Source organism: Ambystoma mexicanum, chromosome 6p, assembly GCF_040938575.1.
Source record: "Ambystoma mexicanum isolate Mex_15411 chromosome 6p, UKY_AmexF1_1, whole genome shotgun sequence".
NCBI lineage: Eukaryota > Metazoa > Chordata > Amphibia > Caudata > Ambystomatidae > Ambystoma > Ambystoma mexicanum.
The window spans coordinates 484,864,118-484,891,447 of record NC_090935.1 but is presented as its reverse complement, the minus strand read 5'-3'; the positions used below and the strand labels follow the sequence as shown (position 1 = coordinate 484,891,447).

At 58.3% G+C, this 27,330-nt stretch overlaps 23 non-coding genes and 1 pseudogene across 23 annotated transcripts; all 24 read left to right on the top strand.

The window, feature by feature from the left end:
- Positions 1-9: 9 nt before the first annotated feature.
- On the top strand, positions 10-173 carry LOC138512584 (U1 spliceosomal RNA). Its single transcript, XR_011281385.1, has one exon. It is a non-coding gene; the product is annotated as a U1 spliceosomal RNA (small nuclear RNA).
- Positions 174-1,113: 940 nt separating this feature from the next.
- On the top strand, positions 1,114-1,277 carry LOC138512583 (U1 spliceosomal RNA). The gene has a single exon (XR_011281384.1). It is a non-coding gene; the product is annotated as a U1 spliceosomal RNA (small nuclear RNA).
- A 928-nt stretch (positions 1,278-2,205) lies between these two features.
- On the top strand, positions 2,206-2,370 carry LOC138512699 (U1 spliceosomal RNA). Its single transcript, XR_011281485.1, has one exon. It is a non-coding gene; the product is annotated as a U1 spliceosomal RNA (small nuclear RNA).
- Positions 2,371-3,312: 942 nt separating this feature from the next.
- On the top strand, positions 3,313-3,476 carry LOC138512581 (U1 spliceosomal RNA). The gene has a single exon (XR_011281382.1). It is a non-coding gene; the product is annotated as a U1 spliceosomal RNA (small nuclear RNA).
- A 1,847-nt stretch (positions 3,477-5,323) lies between these two features.
- LOC138512762 (U1 spliceosomal RNA) lies at positions 5,324-5,461 on the top strand (annotated as a pseudogene).
- A 912-nt stretch (positions 5,462-6,373) lies between these two features.
- LOC138512681 (U1 spliceosomal RNA) lies at positions 6,374-6,537 on the top strand. Its single transcript, XR_011281469.1, has one exon. It is a non-coding gene; the product is annotated as a U1 spliceosomal RNA (small nuclear RNA).
- A 948-nt stretch (positions 6,538-7,485) lies between these two features.
- On the top strand, positions 7,486-7,649 carry LOC138512579 (U1 spliceosomal RNA). Its single transcript, XR_011281381.1, has one exon. It is a non-coding gene; the product is annotated as a U1 spliceosomal RNA (small nuclear RNA).
- A 942-nt stretch (positions 7,650-8,591) lies between these two features.
- On the top strand, positions 8,592-8,755 carry LOC138512578 (U1 spliceosomal RNA). Its single transcript, XR_011281380.1, has one exon. It is a non-coding gene; the product is annotated as a U1 spliceosomal RNA (small nuclear RNA).
- A 942-nt stretch (positions 8,756-9,697) lies between these two features.
- On the top strand, positions 9,698-9,861 carry LOC138512687 (U1 spliceosomal RNA). Its single transcript, XR_011281475.1, has one exon. It is a non-coding gene; the product is annotated as a U1 spliceosomal RNA (small nuclear RNA).
- Positions 9,862-10,800: 939 nt separating this feature from the next.
- Positions 10,801-10,964, top strand: LOC138512577 (U1 spliceosomal RNA). The gene has a single exon (XR_011281379.1). It is a non-coding gene; the product is annotated as a U1 spliceosomal RNA (small nuclear RNA).
- Positions 10,965-11,909: 945 nt separating this feature from the next.
- On the top strand, positions 11,910-12,073 carry LOC138512576 (U1 spliceosomal RNA). The gene has a single exon (XR_011281378.1). It is a non-coding gene; the product is annotated as a U1 spliceosomal RNA (small nuclear RNA).
- A 942-nt stretch (positions 12,074-13,015) lies between these two features.
- Positions 13,016-13,179, top strand: LOC138512575 (U1 spliceosomal RNA). The gene has a single exon (XR_011281377.1). It is a non-coding gene; the product is annotated as a U1 spliceosomal RNA (small nuclear RNA).
- Positions 13,180-14,133: 954 nt separating this feature from the next.
- LOC138512574 (U1 spliceosomal RNA) lies at positions 14,134-14,297 on the top strand. Its single transcript, XR_011281376.1, has one exon. It is a non-coding gene; the product is annotated as a U1 spliceosomal RNA (small nuclear RNA).
- A 948-nt stretch (positions 14,298-15,245) lies between these two features.
- Positions 15,246-15,409, top strand: LOC138512573 (U1 spliceosomal RNA). Its single transcript, XR_011281375.1, has one exon. It is a non-coding gene; the product is annotated as a U1 spliceosomal RNA (small nuclear RNA).
- Positions 15,410-16,351: 942 nt separating this feature from the next.
- Positions 16,352-16,515, top strand: LOC138512705 (U1 spliceosomal RNA). Its single transcript, XR_011281489.1, has one exon. It is a non-coding gene; the product is annotated as a U1 spliceosomal RNA (small nuclear RNA).
- A 928-nt stretch (positions 16,516-17,443) lies between these two features.
- Positions 17,444-17,607, top strand: LOC138512702 (U1 spliceosomal RNA). Its single transcript, XR_011281487.1, has one exon. It is a non-coding gene; the product is annotated as a U1 spliceosomal RNA (small nuclear RNA).
- Positions 17,608-18,537: 930 nt separating this feature from the next.
- On the top strand, positions 18,538-18,701 carry LOC138512572 (U1 spliceosomal RNA). The gene has a single exon (XR_011281374.1). It is a non-coding gene; the product is annotated as a U1 spliceosomal RNA (small nuclear RNA).
- A 942-nt stretch (positions 18,702-19,643) lies between these two features.
- LOC138512571 (U1 spliceosomal RNA) lies at positions 19,644-19,807 on the top strand. The gene has a single exon (XR_011281373.1). It is a non-coding gene; the product is annotated as a U1 spliceosomal RNA (small nuclear RNA).
- A 939-nt stretch (positions 19,808-20,746) lies between these two features.
- On the top strand, positions 20,747-20,910 carry LOC138512706 (U1 spliceosomal RNA). The gene has a single exon (XR_011281490.1). It is a non-coding gene; the product is annotated as a U1 spliceosomal RNA (small nuclear RNA).
- Positions 20,911-21,852: 942 nt separating this feature from the next.
- Positions 21,853-22,016, top strand: LOC138512704 (U1 spliceosomal RNA). Its single transcript, XR_011281488.1, has one exon. It is a non-coding gene; the product is annotated as a U1 spliceosomal RNA (small nuclear RNA).
- A 928-nt stretch (positions 22,017-22,944) lies between these two features.
- LOC138512685 (U1 spliceosomal RNA) lies at positions 22,945-23,108 on the top strand. Its single transcript, XR_011281473.1, has one exon. It is a non-coding gene; the product is annotated as a U1 spliceosomal RNA (small nuclear RNA).
- A 947-nt stretch (positions 23,109-24,055) lies between these two features.
- Positions 24,056-24,219, top strand: LOC138512568 (U1 spliceosomal RNA). Its single transcript, XR_011281371.1, has one exon. It is a non-coding gene; the product is annotated as a U1 spliceosomal RNA (small nuclear RNA).
- A 942-nt stretch (positions 24,220-25,161) lies between these two features.
- LOC138512567 (U1 spliceosomal RNA) lies at positions 25,162-25,325 on the top strand. Its single transcript, XR_011281370.1, has one exon. It is a non-coding gene; the product is annotated as a U1 spliceosomal RNA (small nuclear RNA).
- A 942-nt stretch (positions 25,326-26,267) lies between these two features.
- LOC138512566 (U1 spliceosomal RNA) lies at positions 26,268-26,431 on the top strand. The gene has a single exon (XR_011281369.1). It is a non-coding gene; the product is annotated as a U1 spliceosomal RNA (small nuclear RNA).
- Positions 26,432-27,330: the final 899 nt, after the last annotated feature.

Genomic DNA, 27,330 nt, shown 5'->3' with positions numbered 1-27,330 from the left:
AACCAACTCATACTTACCTGGCAGGGGAGACACCATGATCACTAAGGTGGTTCTCCCAGGGTGAGGCTCATCCATTGCACACCGGATGTGCTGACCCCTGCGATGTCCCCAAATGCGGGATACTCGACTGCATAATTTCTGGTAGTGGGGGACTGCGTTCGCGCTTTCCCCTGATCTTTGGTTTCAAAAAATAGAACAAAAAAAAATGACTTGTCGGCCTGCTGGTTGCTGTTGCTGCTCCAGGCCTGGCTGTCCTGCACTATGGAGCCCTGGCCTACAGATGGCATGCCTCATGCAAAGCCCTCTGCCGAAAGGGATGCTGGGAGATCACTGTCTCCCCACTCTGGAGGCTGGCCCAGGGAGGTGGCAGAAGGCCCCGTCTTGTCGGAAGGCCGGCCAGGCCCTGCAGCCTTTCCCAGGGCTGCAGGCCTGTCGCCCCTTCAGCCTCACCCTGGCCTTTGCGGGCTGCTAGCCTTGCCAAGCCCCCTCGGCCTGGGCCCGGCGAGGGCTCTGCCCGGCGAGGGGTCTGACCGCGTTTGGGAGCGTTCGTGAGGGGCTTGGGGCGCGATACCCTGCTCCCAAAGGCCTTAGGCCTGGTTTGCTCTATGCCCACATGAATTGATTTCTGCTTCTCTTTCCACCAGCAGGCACCCCGGACGACACTGACTATGCCAGAGAAGGAACGACTGCAAGCATGCGCAACAACACAGGGCCCTGCTGGCCTCTGACCCTGGGCGAAAGGGGCGACCGGAGGAGGAGGAGGAGGAGGAGGAGGAGGAGGAGGAGGAGGAGGAGCAGAAGAAGAGCAGCAGAAAAAGAAAGGGGGATAGAAAAAAAAAAACAAAAGCCAAGCCGTACGGAGGAGGAGGAGGAGGAGGAGAAGAAGGAGCTGCAGCAGAAAAAGAAAGGGTCGAAAAAAATACAAATGCCAAGCAACAAAAGGCCTTCCCCCTCCCTTTTTGGGCCTGTACGATGGGTGGGCGGCCGGCTGCCATCACCAGATGCAAATCTCGCTGGAAACTGAGCATTGTGGGAAAGCCGTTCCGCACGATGCCACCCTGTGTCTCCAGTGCCACACAAGAGGGGCCAGCCGTGCTGTTCCTGAACCAACTCATACTTACCTGGCAGGGGAGACACCATGATCACTAAGGTGGTTCTCCCAGGGTGAGGCTCATCCATTGCACACCGGATGTGCTGACCCCTGCGATGTCCCCAAATGCGGGATACTCGACTGCATAATTTCTGGTAGTGGGGGACTGCGTTCGCGCTTTCCCCTGATCTTTGGTTTCAAAAAATAGAACAAAAAAAAATGACTTGTCGGCCTGCTGGTTGCTGTTGCTGCTCCAGGCCTGGCTGTCCTGCACTATGGAGCCCTGGCCTACAGATGGCATGCCTCATGCAAAGCCCTCTGCCGAAAGGGATGCTGGGAGATCACTGTCTCCCCACTCTGGAGGCTGGCCCAGGGAGGTGGCAGAAGGCCCCGTCTTGTCGGAAGGCCGGCCAGGCCCTGCAGCCTTTCCCAGGGCTGCAGGCCTGTCGCCCCTTCAGCCTCACCCTGGCCTTTGCGGGCTGCTAGCCTTGCCAAGCCCCCTCGGCCTGGGCCCGGCGAGGGGTCTGACCGCGTTTGGGAGCGTTCGGGAAGGCGTGAGGGGCTTGGGGCGCGATACCCTGCTCCCAAAGGCCTTAGGCCTGGTTTGCTCTATGCCCACATGAATTGATTTCTGCTTCTCTTTCCACCAGCAGGCACCCCGGACGACACTGACTATGCCAGAGAAGGAACGACTGCAAGCATGCGCAACAACACAGGGCCCTGCTGGCCTCTGACCCTGGGCGAAAGGGGCGACCGGAGGAGGAGGAGGAGGAGGAGGAGGAGGAGGAGGAGCAGAAGAAGAGCAGCAGAAAAAGAAAGGGGGATAGAAAAAAAAAACAAAAGCCAAGCCGTACGGAGGAGGAGGAGGAGGAGGAGGAGGAGAAGAAGGAGCTGCAGCAGAAAAAGAAAGGGTCGAAAAAAATACAAATGCCAAGCAACAAAAGGCCTTCCCCCTCCCTTTTTGGGCCTGTACGATGGGTGGGCGGCCGGCTGCCATCACCAGATGCAAATCTCGCTGGAAACGGAGCATTGTGGGAAAGCCGTTCCGCACGATGCCACCCTGTGTCTCCAGTGCCACACAAGAGGGGCCAGCCGTGCTGTTCCTGAACCAACTCATACTTACCTGGCAGGGGAGACACCATGATCACTAAGGTGGTTCTCCCAGGGTGAGGCTCATCCATTGCACACCGGATGTGCTGACCCCTGCGATGTCCCCCAAATGCGGGATACTCGACTGCATAATTTCTGGTAGTGGGGGACTGCGTTCGCGCTTTCCCCTGATCGTTGGTTTCAAAAAATAGAACAAAAAAAAATGACTTGTCGGCCTGCTGGTTGCTGTTGCTGCTCCAGGCCTGGCTGTCCTGCACTATGGAGCCCTGGCCTACAGATGGCATGCCTCATGCAAAGCCCTCTGCCGAAAGGGATGCTGGGAGATCACTGTCTCCCCACTCTGGAGGCTGGCCCAGGGAGGTGGCAGAAGGCCCCGTCTTGTCGGAAGGCCGGCCAGGCCCTGCAGCCTTTCCCAGGGCTGCAGGCCTGTCGCCCCTTCAGCCTCACCCTGGCCTTTGCGGGCTGCTAGCCTTGCCAAGCCCCCTCGGCCTGGGCCCGGCGAGGGCTCTGCCCGGCGAGGGGTCTGACCGCGTTTGGGAGCGTTCGGGAAGGCGTGAGGGGCTTGGGGCGCGATACCCTGCTCCCAAAGGCCTTAGGCCTGGTTTGCTCTATGCCCACATGAATTGATTTCTGCTTCTCTTTCCACCAGCAGGCACCCCGGACGACACTGACTATGCCAGAGAAGGAACGACTGCAAGCATGCGCAACAACACAGGGCCCTGCTGGCCTCTGACCCTGGGCGAAAGGGGCGACCGGAGGAGGAGGAGGAGGAGGAGGAGGAGGAGGAGGAGCAGAAGAAGAGCAGCAGAAAAAGAAAGGGGGATAGAAAAAAAAAAACAAAAGCCAAGCCGTACGGAGGAGGAGGAGGAGGAGGAGGAGAAGAAGGAGCTGCAGCAGAAAAAGAAAGGGTCGAAAAAAATACAAATGCCAAGCAACAAAAGGCCTTCCCCCTCCCTTTTTGGGCCTGTACGATGGGTGGGCGGCCGGCTGCCATCACCAGATGCAAATCTCGCTGGAAACGGAGCATTGTGGGAAAGCCGTTCCGCACGATGCCACCCTGTGTCTCCAGTGCCACACAAGAGGGGCCAGCCGTGCTGTTCCTGAACCAACTCATACTTACCTGGCAGGGGAGACACCATGATCACTAAGGTGGTTCTCCCAGGGTGAGGCTCATCCATTGCACACCGGATGTGCTGACCCCTGCGATGTCCCCAAATGCGGGATACTCGACTGCATAATTTCTGGTAGTGGGGGACTGCGTTCGCGCTTTCCCCTGATCTTTGGTTTCAAAAAATAGAACAAAAAAAAATGACTTGTCGGCCTGCTGGTTGCTGTTGCTGCTCCAGGCCTGGCTGTCCTGCACTATGGAGCCCTGGCCTACAGATGGCATGCCTCATGCAAAGCCCTCTGCCGAAAGGGATGCTGGGAGATCACTGTCTCCCCACTCTGGAGGCTGGCCCAGGGAGGTGGCAGAAGGCCCCGTCTTGTCGGAAGGCCGGCCAGGCCCTGCAGCCTTTCCCAGGGCTGCAGGCCTGTCGCCCCTTCAGCCTCACCCTGGCCTTTGCGGGCTGCTAGCCTTGCCAAGCCCCCTCGGCCTGGGCCCGGCGAGGGCTCTGCCCGGCGAGGGGTCTGACCGCGTTTGGGAGCGTTCGGGAAGGCGTGAGGGGCTTGGGGCGCGATACCCTGCTCCCAAAGGCCTTAGGCCTGGTTTGCTCTATGCCCACATGAATTGATTTCTGCTTCTCTTTCCACCAGCAGGCACCCCGGACGACACTGACTATGCCAGAGAAGGAACGACTGCAAGCATGCGCAACAACACAGGGCCCTGCTGGCCTCTGACCCTGGGCGAAAGGGGGGACCGGAGGAGGAGGAGGAGGAGGAGCAGAAGAAGAGCAGCAGAAAAAGAAAGGGGGATAGAAAAAAAAAAACAAAAGCCAAGCCGTACGGAGGAGGAGGAGGAGGAGGAGAAGAAGGAGCTGCAGCAGAAAAAGAAAGGGTCGAAAAAAATACAAATGCCAAGCAACAAAAGGCCTTCCCCCTCCCTTTTTGGGCCTGTACGATGGGTGGGCGGCCGGCTGCCATCACCAGATGCAAATCTCGCTGGAAACGGAGCATTGTGGGAAAGCCGTTCCGCACGATGCCACCCTGTGTCTCCAGTGCCACACAAGAGGGGCCAGCCGTGCTGTTCCTGAAACAACTCATACTTACCTGGCAGGGGAGACACCATGATAACAAATGCCAGGGAGATGGAAAAGTTCATCGCAGATTTTGGCCTTCAGGGGGTGGTGCCTGCATTGTGGAACCCAAGGACAATCCACAACCTGATCCGGTCCCAAGACACCACAGATCCCATTGAGGACCTGCCAGCGGCCACAGTTACCCAGGTGTGGGAAAATGTGGCATCAAACAAACTCCTGAATATTCACAAGGACATTGCCTGGCTGACGGTGAGGGGGGCACTATCTGTGCGAGCATTCATGAACAGACGGGGCCTCTGCCCACACAGGAGCTGCCCAAGGGGGTGCCCGGCAGAGGAAACAGCGTACCACCTCTTCTGGGCATGCCCCTTTGCAAGGAAACTGCGCAGGGCCCTGAACACTGAGTTGAGTGCTCACATCCCACCCCAAGACATTATACACCAGTCTGTGCTGTATGGACTCTTTGCACAGACCCACACACTAGAGGCAATACAGAACGGCTGGAGGATCCTCTGCTGCATGAAGGACATTCTCCTCTACGCAAGGAAACGCCTGGTCCTCAATGATGAGCTGCTGACAACCGAAGCCTGTCGCAGGATGGTCCACGGCCTGCTAAGAGACTACGAAATCAAGGACAGCCTGGAAGATGGGGGCCCTGAGTAAAACCCCCAGCCCAGGCAATCATCCAAAAATAAAATAAAGAAAAAGAGAACTCTTTGCCTACTCAGGCAAAATACGAACACTTTGTAAACCACAGACTCTGAACAGAAAATATATATGTACCCACCCAAATGCCCAAAGTAAAATTGAAACCACCCCTTCTGCTTTGAGGGGGGAATGTAATTGCCACAAAAGTCTTCTTATTGAATTGAATTTATTACCCTTGTATCATCTTTAAGCACTTAATAAAGATATTTTTACAAAAAAAAAAAAAAGGTGGTTCTCCCAGGGTGAGGCTCATCCATTGCACACCGGATGTGCTGACCCCTGCGATGTCCCCAAATGCGGGATACTCGACTGCATAATTTCTGGTAGTGGGGGACTGCGTTCGCGCTTTCCCCTGATCTTTGGTTTCAAAAAATAGAACAAAAAAAAATGACTTGTCGGCCTGCTGGTTGCTGTTGCTGCTCCAGGCCTGGCTGTCCTGCACTATGGAGCCCTGGCCTACAGATGGCATGCCTCATGCAAAGCCCTCTGCCGAAAGGGATGCTGGGAGATCACTGTCTCCCCACTCTGGAGGCTGGCCCAGGGAGGTGGCAGAAGGCCCCGTCTTGTCGGAAGGCCGGCCAGGCCCTGCAGCCTTTCCCAGGGCTGCAGGCCTGTCGCCCCTTCAGCCTCACCCTGGCCTTTGCGGGCTGCTAGCCTTGCCAAGCCCCCTCGGCCTGGGCCCGGCGAGGGCTCTGCCCGGCGAGGGCTCTGCCCGCGTTTGGGAGCGTTCGGGAAGGCTTGGGGCGCGATACCCTGCTCCCAAAGGCCTTAGGCCTGGTTTGCTCTATGCCCACATGAATTGATTTCTGCTTCTCTTTCCACCAGCAGGCACCCCGGACGACACTGACTATGCCAGAGAAGGAACGACTGCAAGCATGCGCAACAACACAGGGCCCTGCTGGCCTCTGACCCTGGGCGAAAGGGGCGACCGGAGGAGGAGGAGGAGGAGCAGAAGAAGAGCAGCAGAAAAAGAAAGGGGGATAGAAAAAAAAAAACAAAAGCCAAGCCGTACGGAGGAGGAGGAGGAGGAGGAGAAGAAGGAGCTGCAGCAGAAAAAGAAAGGGTCGAAAAAAATACAAATGCCAAGCAACAAAAGGCCTTCCCCCTCCCTTTTTGGGCCTGTACGATGGGTGGGCGGCCGGCTGCCATCACCAGATGCAAATCTCGCTGGAAACTGAGCATTGTGGGAAAGCCGTTCCGCACGATGCCACCCTGTGTCTCCAGTGCCACACAAGAGGGGCCAGCCGTGCTGTTCCTGAACCAACTCATACTTACCTGGCAGGGGAGACACCATGATCACTAAGGTGGTTTTCCCAGGGTGAGGCTCATCCATTGCACACCGGATGTGCTGACCCCTGCGATGTCCCCAAATGCGGGATACTCGACTGCATAATTTCTGGTAGTGGGGGACTGCGTTCGCGCTTTCCCCTGATCTTTGGTTTCAAAAAATAGAACAAAAAAAAATGACTTGTCGGCCTGCTGGTTGCTGTTGCTGCTCCAGGCCTGGCTGTCCTGCACTATGGAGCCCTGGCCTACAGATGGCATGCCTCATGCAAAGCCCTCTGCCGAAAGGGATGCTGGGAGATCACTGTCTCCCCACTCTGGAGGCTGGCCCAGGGAGGTGGCAGAAGGCCCCGTCTTGTCGGAAGGCCGGCCAGGCCCTGCAGCCTTTCCCAGGGCTGCAGGCCTGTCGCCCCTTCAGCCTCACCCTGGCCTTTGCGGGCTGCTAGCCTTGCCAAGCCCCCTCGGCCTGGGCCCGGCGAGGGCTCTGCCCGGCGAGGGGTCTGACCGCGTTTGGGAGCGTTCGGGAAGGCGTGAGGGGCTTGGGGCGCGATACCCTGCTCCCAAAGGCCTTAGGCCTGGTTTGCTCTATGCCCACATGAATTGATTTCTGCTTCTCTTTCCACCAGCAGGCACCCCGGACGACACTGACTATGCCAGAGAAGGAACGACTGCAAGCATGCGCAACAACACAGGGCCCTGCTGGCCTCTGACCCTGGGCGAAAGGGGCGACCGGAGGAGGAGGAGGAGGAGGAGGAGGAGGAGGAGGAGGAGGAGCAGAAGAAGAGCAGCAGAAAAAGAAAGGGGGATAGAAAAAAAAAAACAAAAGCCAAGCCGTACGGAGGAGGAGGAGGAGGAGGAGGAGAAGAAGGAGCTGCAGCAGAAAAAGAAAGGGTCGAAAAAAATACAAATGCCAAGCAACAAAAGGCCTTCCCCCTCCCTTTTTGGGCCTGTACGATGGGTGGGCGGCCGGCTGCCATCACCAGATGCAAATCTCGCTGGAAACGGAGCATTGTGGGAAAGCCGTTCCGCACGATGCCACCCTGTGTCTCCAGTGCCACACAAGAGGGGCCAGCCGTGCTGTTCCTGAACCAACTCATACTTACCTGGCAGGGGAGACACCATGATCACTAAGGTGGTTCTCCCAGGGTGAGGCTCATCCATTGCACACCGGATGTGCTGACCCCTGCGATGTCCCCAAATGCGGGATACTCGACTGCATAATTTCTGGTAGTGGGGGACTGCGTTCGCGCTTTCCCCTGATCTTTGGTTTCAAAAAATAGAACAAAAAAAAATGACTTGTCGGCCTGCTGGTTGCTGTTGCTGCTCCAGGCCTGGCTGTCCTGCACTATGGAGCCCTGGCCTACAGATGGCATGCCTCATGCAAAGCCCTCTGCCGAAAGGGATGCTGGGAGATCACTGTCTCCCCACTCTGGAGGCTGGCCCAGGGAGGTGGCAGAAGGCCCCGTCTTGTCGGAAGGCCGGCCAGGCCCTGCAACCTTTCCCAGGGCTGCAGGCCTGTCGCCCCTTCAGCCTCACCCTGGCCTTTGCGGGCTGCTAGCCTTGCCAAGCCCCCTCGGCCTGGGCCCGGCGAGGGCTCTGCCCGGCGAGGGGTCTGACCGCGTTTGGGAGCGATCGGGAAGGCGTGAGGGGCTTGGGGCGCGATACCCTGCTCCCAAAGGCCTTAGGCCTGGTTTGCTCTATGCCCACATGAATTGATTTCTGCTTCTCTTTCCACCAGCAGGCACCCCGGACGACACTGACTATGCCAGAGAAGGAACGACTGCAAGCATGCGCAACAACACAGGGCCCTGCTGGCCTCTGACCCTGGGCGAAAGGGGCGACCGGAGGAGGAGGAGGAGGAGGAGGAGGAGGAGGAGGAGCAGAAGAAGAGCAGCAGAAAAAGAAAGGGGGATAGAAAAAAAAAAACAAAAGCCAAGCCGTACGGAGGAGGAGGAGGAGGAGGAGGAGAAGAAGGAGCTGCAGCAGAAAAAGAAAGGGTCGAAAAAAATACAAATGCCAAGCAACAAAAGGCCTTCCCCCTCCCTTTTTGGGCCTGTACGATGGGTGGGCGGCCGGCTGCCATCACCAGATGCAAATCTCGCTGGAAACGGAGCATTGTGGGAAAGCCGTTCCGCACGATGCCACCCTGTGTCTCCAGTGCCACACAAGAGGGGCCAGCCGTGCTGTTCCTGAACCAACTCATACTTACCTGGCAGGGGAGACACCATGATCACTAAGGTGGTTCTCCCAGGGTGAGGCTCATCCATTGCACACCGGATGTGCTGACCCCTGCGATGTCCCCAAATGCGGGATACTCGACTGCATAATTTCTGGTAGTGGGGGACTGCGTTCGCGCTTTCCCCTGATCTTTGGTTTCAAAAAATAGAACAAAAAAAAATGACTTGTCGGCCTGCTGGTTGCTGTTGCTGCTCCAGGCCTGGCTGTCCTGCACTATGGAGCCCTGGCCTACAGATGGCATGCCTCATGCAAAGCCCTCTGCCGAAAGGGATGCTGGGAGATCACTGTCTCCCCACTCTGGAGGCTGGCCCAGGGAGGTGGCAGAAGGCCCCGTCTTGTCGGAAGGCCGGCCAGGCCCTGCAGCCTTTCCCAGGGCTGCAGGCCTGTCGCCCCTTCAGCCTCACCCTGGCCTTTGCGGGCTGCTAGCCTTGCCAAGCCCCCTCGGCCTGGGCCCGGCGAGGGCTCTGCCCGGCGAGGGGTCTGACCGCGTTTGGGAGCGTTCGGGAAGGCGTGAGGGGCTTGGGGCGCGATACCCTGCTCCCAAAGGCCTTAGGCCTGGTTTGCTCTATGCCCACATGAATTGATTTCTGCTTCTCTTTCCACCAGCAGGCACCCCGGACGACACTGACTATGCCAGAGAAGGAACGACTGCAAGCATGCGCAACAACACAGGGCCCTGCTGGCCTCTGACCCTGGGCGAAAGGGGCGACCGGAGGAGGAGGAGGAGGAGGAGGAGGAGGAGGAGGAGCAGAAGAAGAGCAGCAGAAAAAGAAAGGGGGATAGAAAAAAAAAAACAAAAGCCAAGCCGTACGGAGGAGGAGGAGGAGGAGGAGGAGAAGAAGGAGCTGCAGCAGAAAAAGAAAGGGTCGAAAAAAATACAAATGCCAAGCAACAAAAGGCCTTCCCCCTCCCTTTTTGGGCCTGTACGATGGGTGGGCGGCCGGCTGCCATCACCAGATGCAAATCTCGCTGGAAACGGAGCATTGTGGGAAAGCCGTTCCGCACGATGCCACCCTGTGTCTCCAGTGCCACACAAGAGGGGCCAGCCGTGCTGTTCCTGAACCAACTCATACTTACCTGGCAGGGGAGACACCATGATCACTAAGGTGGTTCTCCCAGGGTGAGGCTCATCCATTGCACACCGGATGTGCTGACCCCTGCGATGTCCCCAAATGCGGGATACTCGACTGCATAATTTCTGGTAGTGGGGGACTGCGTTCGCGCTTCCCCCTGATCTTTGGTTTCAAAAAATAGAACAAAAAAAAATGACTTGTCGGCCTGCTGGTTGCTGTTGCTGCTCCAGGCCTGGCTGTCCTGCACTATGGAGCCCTGGCCTACAGATGGCATGCCTCATGCAAAGCCCTCTGCCGAAAGGGATGCTGGGAGATCACTGTCTCCCCACTCTGGAGGCTGGCCCAGGGAGGTGGCAGAAGGCCCCGTCTTGTCGGAAGGCCGGCCAGGCCCTGCAGCCTTTCCCAGGGCTGCAGGCCTGTCGCCCCTTCAGCCTCACCCTGGCCTTTGCGGGCTGCTAGCCTTGCCAAGCCCCCTCGGCCTGGGCCCAGCGAGGGCTCTGCCCGGCGAGGGGTCTGACCGCGTTTGGGAGCGTTCGGGAAGGCGTGAGGGGCTTGGGGCGCGATACCCTGCTCCCAAAGGCCTTAGGCCTGGTTTGCTCTATGCCCACATGAATTGATTTCTGCTTCTCTTTCCACCAGCAGGCACCCCGGACGACACTGACTATGCCAGAGAAGGAACGACTGCAAGCATGCGCAACAACACAGGGCCCTGCTGGCCTCTGACCCTGGGCGAAAGGGGCGACCGGAGGAGGAGGAGGAGGAGGAGGAGGAGGAGGAGGAGCAGAAGAAGAGCAGCAGAAAAAGAAAGGGGGATAGAAAAAAAAAAACAAAAGCCAAGCCGTACGGAGGAGGAGGAGGAGGAGGAGAAGAAGGAGCTGCAGCAGAAAAAGAAAGGGTCGAAAAAAATACAAATGCCAAGCAACAAAAGGCCTTCCCCCTCCCTTTTTGGGCCTGTACGATGGGTGGGCGGCCGGCTGCCATCACCAGATGCAAATCTCGCTGGAAACTGAGCATTGTGGGAAAGCCGTTCCGCACGATGCCACCCTGTGTCTCCAGTGCCACACAAGAGGGGCCAGCCGTGCTGTTCCTGAACCAACTCATACTTACCTGGCAGGGGAGACACCATGATCACTAAGGTGGTTCTCCCAGGGTGAGGCTCATCCATTGCACACCGGATGTGCTGACCCCTGCGATGTCCCCAAATGCGGGATACTCGACTGCATAATTTCTGGTAGTGGGGGACTGCGTTCGCGCTTTCCCCTGATCTTTGGTTTCAAAAAATAGAACAAAAAAAAATGACTTGTCGGCCTGCTGGTTGCTGTTGCTGCTCCAGGCCTGGCTGTCCTGCACTATGGAGCCCTGGCCTACAGATGGCATGCCTCATGCAAAGCCCTCTGCCGAAAGGGATGCTGGGAGATCACTGTCTCCCCACTGTGGAGGCTGGCCCAGGGAGGTGGCAGAAGGCCCCGTCTTGTCGGAAGGCCGGCCAGGCCCTGCAGCCTTTCCCAGGGCTGCAGGCCTGTCGCCCCTTCAGCCTCACCCTGGCCTTTGCGGGCTGCTAGCCTTGCCAAGCCCCCTCGGCCTGGGCCCGGCGAGGGCTCTGCCCGGCGAGGGGTCTGACCGCGTTTGGGAGCGTTCGGGAAGGCGTGAGGGGCTTGGGGCGCGATACCCTGCTCCCAAAGGCCTTAGGCCTGGTTTGCTCTATGCCCACATGAATTGATTTCTGCTTCTCTTTCCACCAGCAGGCACCCCGGACGACACTGACTATGCCAGAGAAGGAACGACTGCAAGCATGCGCAACAACACAGGGCCCTGCTGGCCTCTGACCCTGGGCGAAAGGGGCGACCGGAGGAGGAGGAGGAGGAGGAGGAGGAGGAGGAGGAGGAGGAGGAGGAGCAGAAGAAGAGCAGCAGAAAAAGAAAGGGGGATAGAAAAAAAAAAACAAAAGCCAAGCCGTACGGAGGAGGAGGAGGAGAAGAAGGAGCTGCAGCAGAAAAAGAAAGGGTCGAAAAAAATACAAATGCCAAGCAACAAAAGGCCTTCCCCCTCCCTTTTTGGGCCTGTACGATGGGTGGGCGGCCGGCTGCCATCACCAGATGCAAATCTCGCTGGAAACTGAGCATTGTGGGAAAGCCGTTCCGCACGATGCCACCCTGTGTCTCCAGTGCCACACAAGAGGGGCCAGCCGTGCTGTTCCTGAACCAACTCATACTTACCTGGCAGGGGAGACACCATGATCACTAAGGTGGTTCTCCCAGGGTGAGGCTCATCCATTGCACACCGGATGTGCTGACCCCTGCGATGTCCCCAAATGCGGGATACTCGACTGCATAATTTCTGGTAGTGGGGGACTGCGTTCGCGCTTTCCCCTGATCTTTGGTTTCAAAAAATAGAACAAAAAAAAATGACTTGTCGGCCTGCTGGTTGCTGTTGCTGCTCCAGGCCTGGCTGTCCTGCACTATGGAGCCCTGGCCTACAGATGGCATGCCTCATGCAAAGCCCTCTGCCGAAAGGGATGCTGGGAGATCACTGTCTCCCCACTCTGGAGGCTGGCCCAGGGAGGTGGCAGAAGGCCCCGTCTTGTCGGAAGGCCGGCCAGGCCCTGCAGCCTTTCCCAGGGCTGCAGGCCTGTCGCCCCTTCAGCCTCACCCTGGCCTTTGCGGGCTGCTAGCCTTGCCAAGCCCCCTCGGCCTGGGCCCGGCGAGGGCTCTGCCCGGCGAGGGGTCTGACCGCGTTTGGGAGCGTTCGGGAAGGCTTGGGGCGCGATACCCTGCTCCCAAAGGCCTTAGGCCTGGTTTGCTCTATGCCCACATGAATTGATTTCTGCTTCTCTTTCCACCAGCAGGCACCCCGGACGACACTGACTATGCCAGAGAAGGAACGACTGCAAGCATGCGCAACAACACAGGGCCCTGCTGGCCTCTGACCCTGGGCGAAAGGGGCGACCGGAGGAGGAGGAGGAGGAGGAGGAGGAGGAGGAGGAGGAGGAGGAGGAGGAGGAGCAGAAGAAGAGCAGCAGAAAAAGAAAGGGGGATAGAAAAAAAAAAACAAAAGCCAAGCCGTACGGAGGAGGAGGAGGAGAAGAAGGAGCTGCAGCAGAAAAAGAAAGGGTCGAAAAAAATACAAATGCCAAGCAACAAAAGGCCTTCCCCCTCCCTTTTTGGGCCTGTACGATGGGTGGGCGGCCGGCTGCCATCACCAGATGCAAATCTCGCTGGAAACTGAGCATTGTGGGAAAGCCGTTCCGCACGATGCCACCCTGTGTCTCCAGTGCCACACAAGAGGGGCCAGCCGTGCTGTTCCTGAACCAACTCATACTTACCTGGCAGGGGAGACACCATGATCACTAAGGTGGTTCTCCCAGGGTGAGGCTCATCCATTGCACACCGGATGTGCTGACCCCTGCGATGTCCCCAAATGCGGGATACTCGACTGCATAATTTCTGGTAGTGGGGGACTGCGTTCGCGCTTTCCCCTGATCTTTGGTTTCAAAAAATAGAACAAAAAAAAATGACTTGTCGGCCTGCTGGTTGCTGTTGCTGCTCCAGGCCTGGCTGTCCTGCACTATGGAGCCCTGGCCTACAGATGGCATGCCTCATGCAAAGCCCTCTGCCGAAAGGGATGCTGGGAGATCACTGTCTCCCCACTCTGGAGGCTGGCCCAGGGAGGTGGCAGAAGGCCCCGTCTTGTCGGAAGGCCGGCCAGGCCCTGCAGCCTTTCCCAGGGCTGCAGGCCTGTCGCCCCTTCAGCCTCACCCTGGCCTTTGCGGGCTGCTAGCCTTGCCAAGCCCCCTCGGCCTGGGCCCGGCGAGGGCTCTGCCCGGCGAGGGGTCTGACCGCGTTTGGGAGCGTTCGGGAAGGCGTGAGGGGCTTGGGGCGCGATACCCTGCTCCCAAAGGCCTTAGGCCTGGTTTGCTCTATGCCCACATGAATTGATTTCTGCTTCTCTTTCCACCAGCAGGCACCCCGGACGACACTGACTATGCCAGAGAAGGAACGACTGCAAGCATGCGCAACAACACAGGGCCCTGCTGGCCTCTGACCCTGGGCGAAAGGGGCGACCGGAGGAGGAGGAGGAGGAGGAGGAGGAGGAGGAGGAGGAGGAGGAGGAGGAGCAGAAGAAGAGCAGCAGAAAAAGAAAGGGGGATAGAAAAAAAAAAACAAAAGCCAAGCCGTACGGAGGAGGAGGAGGAGGAGGAGAAGAAGGAGCTGCAGCAGAAAAAGAAAGGGTCGAAAAAAATACAAATGCCAAGCAACAAAAGGCCTTCCCCCTCCCTTTTTGGGCCTGTACGATGGGTGGGCGGCCGGCTGCCATCACCAGATGCAAATCTCGCTGGAAACTGAGCATTGTGGGAAAGCCGTTCCGCACGATGCCACCCTGTGTCTCCAGTGCCACACAAGAGGGGCCAGCCGTGCTGTTCCTGAACCAACTCATACTTACCTGGCAGGGGAGACACCATGATCACTAAGGTGGTTCTCCCAGGGTGAGGCTCATCCATTGCACACCGGATGTGCTGACCCCTGCGATGTCCCCAAATGCGGGATACTCGACTGCATAATTTCTGGTAGTGGGGGACTGCGTTCGCGCTTTCCCCTGATCTTTGGTTTCAAAAAATAGAACAAAAAAAAATGACTTGTCGGCCTGCTGGTTGCTGTTGCTGCTCCAGGCCTGGCTGTCCTGCACTATGGAGCCCTGGCCTACAGATGGCATGCCTCATGCAAAGCCCTCTGCCGAAAGGGATGCTGGGAGATCACTGTCTCCCCACTCTGGAGGCTGGCCCAGGGAGGTGGCAGAAGGCCCCGTCTTGTCGGAAGGCCGGCCAGGCCCTGCAGCCTTTCCCAGGGCTGCAGGCCTGTCGCCCCTTCAGCCTCACCCTGGCCTTTGCGGGCTGCTAGCCTTGCCAAGCCCCCTCGGCCTGGGCCCGGCGAGGGCTCTGCCCGGCGAGGGGTCTGACCGCGTTTGGGAGCGTTCGGGAAGGCGTGAGGGGCTTGGGGCGCGATACCCTGCTCCCAAAGGCCTTAGGCCTGGTTTGCTCTATGCCCACATGAATTGATTTCTGCTTCTCTTTCCACCAGCAGGCACCCCGGACGACACTGACTATGCCAGAGAAGGAACGACTGCAAGCATGCGCAACAACACAGGGCCCTGCTGGCCTCTGACCCTGGGCGAAAGGGGCGACCGGAGGAGGAGGAGGAGGAGGAGGAGGAGGAGGAGGAGGAGGAGCAGAAGAAGAGCAGCAGAAAAAGAAAGGGGGATAGAAAAAAAAAAACAAAAGCCAAGCCGTACGGAGGAGGAGGAGGAGGAGGAGGAGAAGAAGGAGCTGCAGCAGAAAAAGAAAGGGTCGAAAAAAATACAAATGCCAAGCAACAAAAGGCCTTCCCCCTCCCTTTTTGGGCCTGTACGATGGGTGGGCGGCCGGCTGCCATCACCAGATGCAAATCTCGCTGGAAACGGAGCATTGTGGGAAAGCCGTTCCGCACGATGCCACCCTGTGTCTCCAGTGCCACACAAGAGGGGCCAGCCGTGCTGTTCCTGAACCAACTCATACTTACCTGGCAGGGGAGACACCATGATCACTAAGGTGGTTCTCCCAGGGTGAGGCTCATCCATTGCACACCGGATGTGCTGACCCCTGCGATGTCCCCAAATGCGGGATACTCGACTGCATAATTTCTGGTAGTGGGGGACTGCGTTCGCGCTTTCCCCTGATCTTTGGTTTCAAAAAATAGAACAAAAAAAAATGACTTGTCGGCCTGCTGGTTGCTGTTGCTGCTCCAGGCCTGGCTGTCCTGCACTATGGAGCCCTGGCCTACAGATGGCATGCCTCATGCAAAGCCCTCTGCCGAAAGGGATGCTGGGAGATCACTGTCTCCCCACTCTGGAGGCTGGCCCAGGGAGGTGGCAGAAGGCCCCGTCTTGTCGGAAGGCCGGCCAGGCCCTGCAGCCTTTCCCAGGGCTGCAGGCCTGTCGCCCCTTCAGCCTCACCCTGGCCTTTGCGGGCTGCTAGCCTTGCCAAGCCCCCTCGGCCTGGGCCCGGCGAGGGCTCTGCCCGGCGAGGGGTCTGACCGCGTTTGGGAGCGTTCGGGAAGGCGTGAGGGGCTTGGGGCGCGATACCCTGCTCCCAAAGGCCTTAGGCCTGGTTTGCTCTATGCCCACATGAATTGATTTCTGCTTCTCTTTCCACCAGCAGGCACCCCGGACGACACTGACTATGCCAGAGAAGGAACGACTGCAAGCATGCGCAACAACACAGGGCCCTGCTGGCCTCTGACCCTGGGCGAAAGGGGCGACCGGAGGAGGAGGAGGAGGAGGAGGAGGAGGAGGAGGAGCAGAAGAAGAGCAGCAGAAAAAGAAAGGGGGATAGAAAAAAAAAAACAAAAGCCAAGCCGTACGGAGGAGGAGGAGGAGGAGGAGGAGAAGAAGGAGCTGCAGCAGAAAAAGAAAGGGTCGAAAAAAATACAAATGCCAAGCAACAAAAGGCCTTCCCCCTCCCTTTTTGGGCCTGTACGATGGGTGGGCGGCCGGCTGCCATCACCAGATGCAAATCTCGCTGGAAACGGAGCATTGTGGGAAAGCCGTTCCGCACGATGCCACCCTGTGTCTCCAGTGCCACACAAGAGGGGCCAGCCGTGCTGTTCCTGAACCAACTCATACTTACCTGGCAGGGGAGACACCATGATCACTAAGGTGGTTCTCCCAGGGTGAGGCTCATCCATTGCACACCGGATGTGCTGACCCCTGCGATGTCCCCAAATGCAGGATACTCGACTGCATAATTTCTGGTAGTGGGGGACTGCGTTCGCGCTTTCCCCTGATCTTTGGTTTCAAAAAATAGAACAAAAAAAAATGACTTGTCGGCCTGCTGGTTGCTGTTGCTGCTCCAGGCCTGGCTGTCCTGCACTATGGAGCCCTGGCCTACAGATGGCATGCCTCATGCAAAGCCCTCTGCCGAAAGGGATGCTGGGAGATCACTGTCTCCCCACTCTGGAGGCTGGCCCAGGGAGGTGGCAGAAGGCCCCGTCTTGTCGGAAGGCCGGCCAGGCCCTGCAGCCTTTCCCAGGGCTGCAGGCCTGTCGCCCCTTCAGCCTCACCCTGGCCTTTGCGGGCTGCTAGCCTTGCCAAGCCCCCTCGGCCTGGGCCCGGCGAGGGCTCTGCCCGGCGAGGGGTCTGACCGCGTTTGGGAGCGTTCGTGAGGGGCTTGGGGCGCGATACCCTGCTCCCAAAGGCCTTAGGCCTGGTTTGCTCTATGCCCACATGAATTGATTTCTGCTTCTCTTTCCACCAGCAGGCACCCCGGACGACACTGACTATGCCAGAGAAGGAACGACTGCAAGCATGCGCAACAACACAGGGCCCTGCTGGCCTCTGACCCTGGGCGAAAGGGGCGACCGGAGGAGGAGGAGGAGGAGGAGGAGGAGGAGCAGAAGAAGAGCAGCAGAAAAAGAAAGGGGGATAGAAAAAAAAAAACAAAAGCCAAGCCGTACGGAGGAGGAGGAGGAGGAGGAGGAGAAGAAGGAGCTGCAGCAGAAAAAGAAAGGGTCGAAAAAAATACAAATGCCAAGCAACAAAAGGCCTTCCCCCTCCCTTTTTGGGCCTGTACGATGGGTGGGCGGCCGGCTGCCATCACCAGATGCAAATCTCGCTGGAAACGGAGCATTGTGGGAAAGCCGTTCCGCACGATGCCACCCTGTGTCTCCAGTGCCACACAAGAGGGGCCAGCCGTGCTGTTCCTGAACCAACTCATACTTACCTGGCAGGGGAAACACCATGATCACTAAGGTGGTTCTCCCAGGGTGAGGCTCATCCATTGCACACCGGATGTGCTGACCCCTGCGATGTCCCCAAATGCGGGATACTCGACTGCATAATTTCTGGTAGTGGGGGACTGCGTTCGCGCTTTCCCCTGATCTTTGGTTTCAAAAAATAGAACAAAAAAAAATGACTTGTCGGCCTGCTGGTTGCTGTTGCTGCTCCAGGCCTGGCTGTCCTGCACTATGGAGCCCTGGCCTACAGATGGCATGCCTCATGCAAAGCCCTCTGCCGAAAGGGATGCTGGGAGATCACTGTCTCCCCACTCTGGAGGCTGGCCCAGGGAGGTGGCAGAAGGCCCCGTCTTGTCGGAAGGCCGGCCAGGCCCTGCAGCCTTTCCCAGGGCTGCAGGCCTGTCGCCCCTTCAGCCTCACCCTGGCCTTTGCGGGCTGCTAGCCTTGCCAAGCCCCCTCGGCCTGGGCCCGGCGAGGGCTCTGCCCGGCGAGGGGTCTGACCGCGTTTGGGAGCGTTCGGGAAGGCGTGAGGGGCTTGGGGCGCGATACCCTGCTCCCAAAGGCCTTAGGCCTGGTTTGCTCTATGCCCACATGAATTGATTTCTGCTTCTCTTTCCACCAGCAGGCACCCCGGACGACACTGACTATGCCAGAGAAGGAACGACTGCAAGCATGCGCAACAACACAGGGCCCTGCTGGCCTCTGACCCTGGGCGAAAGGGGCGACCGGAGGAGGAGGAGGAGGAGGAGGAGGAGCAGAAGAAGAGCAGCAGAAAAAGAAAGGGGGATAGAAAAAAAAAAACAAAAGCCAAGCCGTACGGAGGAGGAGGAGGAGGAGGAGAAGAAGGAGCTGCAGCAGAAAAAGAAAGGGTCGAAAAAAATACAAATGCCAAGCAACAAAAGGCCTTCCCCCTCCCTTTTTGGGCCTGTACGATGGGTGGGCGGCCGGCTGCCATCACCAGATGCAAATCTCGCTGGAAACTGAGCATTGTGGGAAAGCCGTTCCGCACGATGCCACCCTGTGTCTCCAGTGCCACACAAGAGGGGCCAGCCGTGCTGTTCCTGAACCAACTCATACTTACCTGGCAGGGGAGACACCATGATCACTAAGGTGGTTCTCCCAGGGTGAGGCTCATCCATTGCACACCGGATGTGCTGACCCCTGCGATGTCCCCAAATGCGGGATACTCGACTGCATAATTTCTGGTAGTGGGGGACTGCGTTCGCGCTTTCCCCTGATCTTTGGTTTCAAAAAATAGAACAAAAAAAAATGACTTGTCGGCCTGCTGGTTGCTGTTGCTGCTCCAGGCCTGGCTGTCCTGCACTATGGAGCCCTGGCCTACAGATGGCATGCCTCATGCAAAGCCCTCTGCCGAAAGGGATGCTGGGAGATCACTGTCTCCCCACTCTGGAGGCTGGCCCAGGGAGGTGGCAGAAGGCCCCGTCTTGTCGGAAGGCCGGCCAGGCCCTGCAGCCTTTCCCAGGGCTGCAGGCCTGTCGCCCCTTCAGCCTCACCCTGGCCTTTGCGGGCTGCTAGCCTTGCCAAGCCCCCTCGGCCTGGGCCCGGCGAGGGCTCTGCCCGGCGAGGGGTCTGACCGCGTTTGGGAGCGTTCGGGAAGGCGTGAGGGGCTTGGGGCGCGATACCCTGCTCCCAAAGGCCTTAGGCCTGGTTTGCTCTATGCCCACATGAATTGATTTCTGCTTCTCTTTCCACCAGCAGGCACCCCGGACGACACTGACTATGCCAGAGAAGGAACGACTGCAAGCATGCGCAACAACACAGGGCCCTGCTGGCCTCTGACCCTGGGCGAAAGGGGCGACCGGAGGAGGAGGAGGAGGAGGAGGAGGAGGAGGAGGAGCAGAAGAAGAGCAGCAGAAAAAGAAAGGGGGATAGAAAAAAAAAAACAAAAGCCAAGCCGTACGGAGGAGGAGGAGGAGGAGGAGGAGAAGAAGGAGCTGCAGCAGAAAAAGAAAGGGTCGAAAAAAATACAAATGCCAAGCAACAAAAGGCCTTCCCCCTCCCTTTTTGGGCCTGTACGATGGGTGGGCGGCCGGCTGCCATCACCAGATGCAAATCTCGCTGGAAACGGAGCATTGTGGGAAAGCCGTTCCGCACGATGCCACCCTGTGTCTCCAGTGCCACACAAGAGGGGCCAGCCGTGCTGTTCCTGAACCAACTCATACTTACCTGGCAGGGGAGACACCATGATCACTAAGGTGGTTCTCCCAGGGTGAGGCTCATCCATTGCACACCGGATGTGCTGACCCCTGCGATGTCCCCAAATGCGGGATACTCGACTGCATAATTTCTGGTAGTGGGGGACTGCGTTCGCGCTTTCCCCTGATCTTTGGTTTCAAAAAATAGAACAAAAAAAAATGACTTGTCGGCCTGCTGGTTGCTGTTGCTGCTCCAGGCCTGGCTGTCCTGCACTATGGAGCCCTGGCCTACAGATGGCATGCCTCATGCAAAGCCCTCTGCCGAAAGGGATGCTGGGAGATCACTGTCTCCCCACTCTGGAGGCTGGCCCAGGGAGGTGGCAGAAGGCCCCGTCTTGTCGGAAGGCCGGCCAGGCCCTGCAGCCTTTCCCAGGGCTGCAGGCCTGTCGCCCCTTCAGCCTCACCCTGGCCTTTGCGGGCTGCTAGCCTTGCCAAGCCCCCTCGGCCTGGGCCCGGCGAGGGCTCTGCCCGGCGAGGGGTCTGACCGCGTTTGGGAGCGTTCGGGAAGGCGTGAGGGGCTTGGGGCGCGATACCCTGCTCCCAAAGGCCTTAGGCCTGGTTTGCTCTATGCCCACATGAATTGATTTCTGCTTCTCTTTCCACCAGCAGGCACCCCGGACGACACTGACTATGCCAGAGAAGGAACGACTGCAAGCATGCGCAACAACACAGGGCCCTGCTGGCCTCTGACCCTGGGCGAAAGGGGCGACCGGAGGAGGAGGAGGAGGAGGAGGAGGAGGAGGAGCAGAAGAAGAGCAGCAGAAAAAGAAAGGGGGATAGAAAAAAAAAAACAAAAGCCAAGCCGTACGGAGGAGGAGGAGGAGGAGGAGGAGAAGAAGGAGCTGCAGCAGAAAAAGAAAGGGTCGAAAAAAATACAAATGCCAAGCAACAAAAGGCCTTCCCCCTCCCTTTTTGGGCCTGTACGATGGGTGGGCGGCCGGCTGCCATCACCAGATGCAAATCTCGCTGGAAACGGAGCATTGTGGGAAAGCCGTTCCGCACGATGCCACCCTGTGTCTCCAGTGCCACACAAGAGGGGCCAGCCGTGCTGTTCCTGAACCAACTCATACTTACCTGGCAGGAGAGACACCATGATCACTAAGGTGGTTCTCCCAGGGTGAGGCTCATCCATTGCACACCGGATGTGCTGACCCCTGCGATGTCCCCAAATGCGGGATACTCGACTGCATAATTTCTGGTAGTGGGGGACTGCGTTCGCGCTTTCCCCTGATCTTTGGTTTCAAAAAATAGAACAAAAAAAAATGACTTGTCGGCCTGCTGGTTGCTGTTGCTGCTCCAGGCCTGGCTGTCCTGCACTATGGAGCCCTGGCCTACAGATGGCATGCCTCATGCAAAGCCCTCTGCCGAAAGGGATGCTGGGAGATCACTGTCTCCCCACTCTGGAGGCTGGCCCAGGGAGGTGGCAGAAGGCCCCGTCTTGTCGGAAGGCCGGCCAGGCCCTGCAGCCTTTCCCAGGGCTGCAGGCCTGTCGCCCCTTCAGCCTCACCCTGGCCTTTGCGGGCTGCTAGCCTTGCCAAGCCCCCTCGGCCTGGGCCCGGCGAGGGCTCTGCCCGGCGAGGGGTCTGACCGCGTTTGGGAGCGTTCGGGAAGGCGTGAGGGGCTTGGGGCGCGATACCCTGCTCCCAAAGGCCTTAGGCCTGGTTTGCTCTATGCCCACATGAATTGATTTCTGCTTCTCTTTCCACCAGCAGGCACCCCGGACGACACTGACTATGCCAGAGAAGGAACGACTGCAAGCATGCGCAACAACACAGGGCCCTGCTGGCCTCTGACCCTGGGCGAAAGGGGCGACCGGAGGAGGAGGAGGAGGAGGAGGAGGAGGAGGAGGAGCAGAAGAAGAGCAGCAGAAAAAGAAAGGGGGATAGAAAAAAAAAAACAAAAGCCAAGCCGTACGGAGGAGGAGGAGGAGGAGGAGGAGAAGAAGGAGCTGCAGCAGAAAAAGAAAGGGTCGAAAAAAATACAAATGCCAAGCAACAAAAGGCCTTCCCCCTCCCTTTTTGGGCCTGTACGATGGGTGGGCGGCCGGCTGCCATCACCAGATGCAAATCTCGCTGGAAACGGAGCATTGTGGGAAAGCCGTTCCGCACGATGCCACCCTGTGTCTCCAGTGCCACACAAGAGGGGCCAGCCGTGCTGTTCCTGAACCAACTCATACTTACCTGGCAGGGGAGACACCATGATCACTAAGGTGGTTCTCCCAGGGTGAGGCTCATCCATTGCACACCGGATGTGCTGACCCCTGCGATGTCCCCAAATGCAGGATACTCGACTGCATAATTTCTGGTAGTGGGGGACTGCGTTCGCGCTTTCCCCTGATCTTTGGTTTCAAAAAATAGAACAAAAAAAAATGACTTGTCGGCCTGCTGGTTGCTGTTGCCGCTCCAGGCCTGGCTGTCCTGCACTATGGAGCCCTGGCCTACAGATGGCATGCCTCATGCAAAGCCCTCTGCCGAAAGGGATGCTGGGAGATCACTGTCTCCCCACTCTGGAGGCTGGCCCAGGGAGGTGGCAGAAGGCCCCGTCTTGTCGGAAGGCCGGCCAGGCCCTGCAGCCTTTCCCAGGGCTGCAGGCCTGTCGCCCCTTCAGCCTCACCCTGGCCTTTGCGGGCTGCTAGCCTTGCCAAGCCCCCTCGGCCTGGGCCCGGCGAGGGCTCTGCCCGGCGAGGGGTCTGACCGCGTTTGGGAGCGTTCGTGAGGGGCTTGGGGCGCGATACCCTGCTCCCAAAGGCCTTAGGCCTGGTTTGCTCTATGCCCACATGAATTGATTTCTGCTTCTCTTTCCACCAGCAGGCACCCCGGACGACACTGACTATGCCAGAGAAGGAACGACTGCAAGCATGCGCAACAACACAGGGCCCTGCTGGCCTCTGACCCTGGGCGAAAGGGGCGACCGGAGGAGGAGGAGGAGGAGGAGGAGGAGGAGCAGAAGAAGAGCAGCAGAAAAAGAAAGGGGGATAGAAAAAAAAAAACAAAAGCCAAGCCGTACGGAGGAGGAGGAGGAGGAGGAGGAGAAGAAGGAGCTGCAGCAGAAAAAGAAAGGGTCGAAAAAAATACAAATGCCAAGCAACAAAAGGCCTTCCCCCTCCCTTTTTGGGCCTGTACGATGGGTGGGCGGCCGGCTGCCATCACCAGATGCAAATCTCGCTGGAAACGGAGCATTGTGGGAAAGCCGTTCCGCACGATGCCACCCTGTGTCTCCAGTGCCACACAAGAGGGGCCAGCCGTGCTGTTCCTGAACCAACTCATACTTACTTGGCAGGGGAGACACCATGATCACTAAGGTGGTTCTCCCAGGGTGAGGCTCATCCATTGCACACCGGATGTGCTGACCCCTGCGATGTCCCCAAATGCGGGATACTCGACTGCATAATTTCTGGTAGTGGGGGACTGCGTTCGCGCTTTCCCCTGATCTTTGGTTTCAAAAAATAGAACAAAAAAAAATGACTTGTCGGCCTGCTGGTTGCTGTTGCTGCTCCAGGCCTGGCTGTCCTGCACTATGGAGCCCTGGCCTACAGATGGCATGCCTCATGCAAAGCCCTCTGCCGAAAGGGATGCTGGGAGATCACTGTCTCCCCACTCTGGAGGCTGGCCCAGGGAGGTGGCAGAAGGCCCCGTCTTGTCGGAAGGCCGGCCAGGCCCTGCAGCCTTTCCCAGGGCTGCAGGCCTGTCGCCCTTCAGCCTCACCCTGGCCTTTGCGGGCTGCTAGCCTTGCCAAGCCCCCTCGGCCTGGGCCCGGCGAGGGCTCTGCCCGGCGAGGGGTCTGACCGCGTTTGGGAGCGTTCGGGAAGGCGTGAGGGGCTTGGGGCGCGATACCCTGCTCCCAAAGGCCTTAGGCCTGGTTTGCTCTATGCCCACATGAATTGATTTCTGCTTCTCTTTCCACCAGCAGGCACCCCGGACGACACTGACTATGCCAGAGAAGGAACGACTGCAAGCATGCGCAACAACACAGGGCCCTGCTGGCCTCTGACCCTGGGCGAAAGGGGCGACCGGAGGAGGAGGAGGAGGAGGAGGAGGAGGAGGAGGAGGAGGAGGAGCAGAAGAAGAGCAGCAGAAAAAGAAAGGGGGATAGAAAAAAAAAAACAAAAGCCAAGCCGTACGGAGGAGGAGGAGGAGGAGGAGAAGAAGGAGCTGCAGCAGAAAAAGAAAGGGTCGAAAAAAATACAAATGCCAAGCAACAAAAGGCCTTCCCCCTCCCTTTTTGGGCCTGTACGATGGGTGGGCGGCCGGCTGCCATCACCAGATGCAAATCTCGCTGGAAACGGAGCATTGTGGGAAAGCCGTTCCGCACGATGCCACCCTGTGTCTCCAGTGCCACACAAGAGGGGCCAGCCGTGCTGTTCCTGAACCAACTCATACTTACCTGGCAGGGGAGACACCATGATCACTAAGGTGGTTCTCCCAGGGTGAGGCTCATCCATTGCACACCGGATGTGCTGACCCCTGCGATGTCCCCAAATGCGGGATACTCGACTGCATAATTTCTGGTAGTGGGGGACTGCGTTCGCGCTTTCCCCTGATCTTTGGTTTCAAAAAATAGAACAAAAAAAAATGACTTGTCGGCCTGCTGGTTGCTGTTGCTGCTCCAGGCCTGGCTGTCCTGCACTATGGAGCCCTGGCCTACAGATGGCATGCCTCATGCAAAGCCCTCTGCCGAAAGGGATGCTGGGAGATCACTGTCTCCCCACTCTGGAGGCTGGCCCAGGGAGGTGGCAGAAGGCCGCGTCTTGTCGGAAGGCCGGCCAGGCCCTGCAGCCTTTCCCAGGGCTGCAGGCCTGTCGCCCCTTCAGCCTCACCCTGGCCTTTGCGGGCTGCTAGCCTTGCCAAGCCCCCTCGGCCTGGGCCCGGCGAGGGCTCTGCCCGGCGAGGGGTCTGACCGCGTTTGGGAGCGTTCGGGAAGGCGTGAGGGGCTTGGGGCGCGATACCCTGCTCCCAAAGGCCTTAGGCCTGGTTTGCTCTATGCCCACATGAATTGATTTCTGCTTCTCTTTCCACCACCAGGCACCCCGGACGACACTGACTATGCCAGAGAAGGAACGACTGCAAGCATGCGCAACAACACAGGGCCCTGCTGGCCTCTGACCCTGGGCGAAAGGGGCGACCGGAGGAGGAGGAGGAGGAGGAGGAGGAGGAGGAGGAGCAGAAGAAGAGCAGCAGAAAAAGAAAGGGGGATAGAAAAAAAAAAACAAAAGCCAAGCCGTACGGAGGAGGAGGAGGAGGAGGAGGAGAAGAAGGAGCTGCAGCAGAAAAAGAAAGGGTCGAAAAAAATACAAATGCCAAGCAACAAAAGGCCTTCCCCCTCCCTTTTTGGGCCTGTACGATGGGTGGGCGGCCGGCTGCCATCACCAGATGCAAATCTCGCTGGAAACGGAGCATTGTGGGAAAGCCGTTCCGCACGATGCCACCCTGTGTCTCCAGTGCCACACAAGAGGGGCCAGCCGTGCTGTTCCTGAACCAACTCATACTTACCTGGCAGGGGAGACACCATGATCACTAAGGTGGTTCTCCCAGGGTGAGGCTCATCCATTGCACACCGGATGTGCTGACCCCTGCGATGTCCCCAAATGCGGGATACTCGACTGCATAATTTCTGGTAGTGGGGGACTGCGTTCGCGCTTTCCCCTGATCTTTGGTTTCAAAAAATAGAACAAAAAAAAATGACTTGTCGGCCTGCTGGTTGCTGTTGCTGCTCCAGGCCTGGCTGTCCTGCACTATGGAGCCCTGGCCTACAGATGGCATGCCTCATGCAAAGCCCTCTGCCGAAAGGGATGCTGGGAGATCACTGTCTCCCCACTCTGGAGGCTGGCCCAGGGAGGTGGCAGAAGGCCCCGTCTTGTCGGAAGGCCGGCCAGGCCCTGCAGCCTTTCCCAGGGCTGCAGGCCTGTCGCCCCTTCAGCCTCACCCTGGCCTTTGCGGGCTGCTAGCCTTGCCAAGCCCCCTCGGCCTGGGCCCGGCGAGGGCTCTGCCCGGCGAGGGGTCTGACCGCGTTTGGGAGCGTTCGGGAAGGCGTGAGGGGCTTGGGGCGCGATACCCTGCTCCCAAAGGCCTTAGGCCTGGTTTGCTCTATGCCCACATGAATTGATTTCTGCTTCTCTTTCCACCAGCAGGCACCCCGGACGACACTGACTATGCCAGAGAAGGAACGACTGCAAGCATGCGCAACAACACAGGGCCCTGCTGGCCTCTGACCCTGGGCGAAAGGGGCGACCGGAGGAGGAGGAGGAGGAGGAGGAGGAGGAGGAGGAGCAGAAGAAGAGCAGCAGAAAAAGAAAGGGGGATAGAAAAAAAAAAACAAAAGCCAAGCCGTACGGAGGAGGAGGAGGAGGAGGAGGAGAAGAAGGAGCTGCAGCAGAAAAAGAAAGGGTCGAAAAAAATACAAATGCCAAGCAACAAAAGGCCTTCCCCCTCCCTTTTTGGGCCTGTACGATGGGTGGGCGGCCGGCTGCCATCACCAGATGCAAATCTCGCTGGAAACGGAGCATTGTGGGAAAGCCGTTCCGCACGATGCCACCCTGTGTCTCCAGTGCCACACAAGAGGGGCCAGCCGTGCTGTTCCTGAACCAACTCATACTTACCTGGCAGGGGAGACACCATGATCACTAAGGTGGTTCTCCCAGGGTGAGGCTCATCCATTGCACACCGGATGTGCTGACCCCTGCGATGTCCCCAAATGCGGGATACTCGACTGCATAATTTCTGGTAGTGGGGGACTGCGTTCGCGCTTTCCCCTGATCTTTGGTTTCAAAAAATAGAACAAAAAAAAATGACTTGTCGGCACGCTGGTTGCTGTTGCTGCTCCAGGCCTGGCTGTCCTGCACTATGGAGCCCTGGCCTACAGATGGCATGCCTCATGCAAAGCCCTCTGCCGAAAGGGATGCTGGGAGATCACTGTCTCCCCACTCTGGAGGCTGGCCCAGGGAGGTGGTAGAAGGCCCCGTCTTGTCGGAAGGCCGGCCAGGCCCTGCAGCCTTTCCCAGGGCTGCAGGCCTGTCGCCCCTTCAGCCTCACCCTGGCCTTTGCGGGCTGCTAGCCTTGCCAAGCCCCCTCGGCCTGGGCCCGGCGAGGGCTCTGCCCGGCGAGGGGTCTGACCGCGTTTGGGAGCGTTCGGGAAGGCGTGAGGGGCTTGGGGCGCGATACCCTGCTCCCAAAGGCCTTAGGCCTGGTTTGCTCTATGCCCACATGAATTGATTTCTGCTTCTCTTTCCACCAGCAGGCACCCCGGACGACACTGACTATGCCAGAGAAGGAACGACTGCAAGCATGCGCAACAACACAGGGCCCTGCTGGCCTCTGACCCTGGGCGAAAGGGGCGACCGGAGGAGGAGGAGGAGGAGGAGGAGGAGGAGGAGGAGGAGCAGAAGAAGAGCAGCAGAAAAAGAAAGGGGGATAGAAAAAAAAAACAAAAGCCAAGCCGTACGGAGGAGGAGGAGGAGGAGGAGAAGAAGGAGCTGCAGCAGAAAAAGAAAGGGTCGAAAAAAATACAAATGCCAAGCAACAAAAGGCCTTCCCCCTCCCTTTTTGGGCCTGTACGATGGGTGGGCGGCCGGCTGCCATCACCAGATGCAAATCTCGCTGGAAACGGAGCATTGTGGGAAAGCCGTTCCGCACGATGCCACCCTGTGTCTCCAGT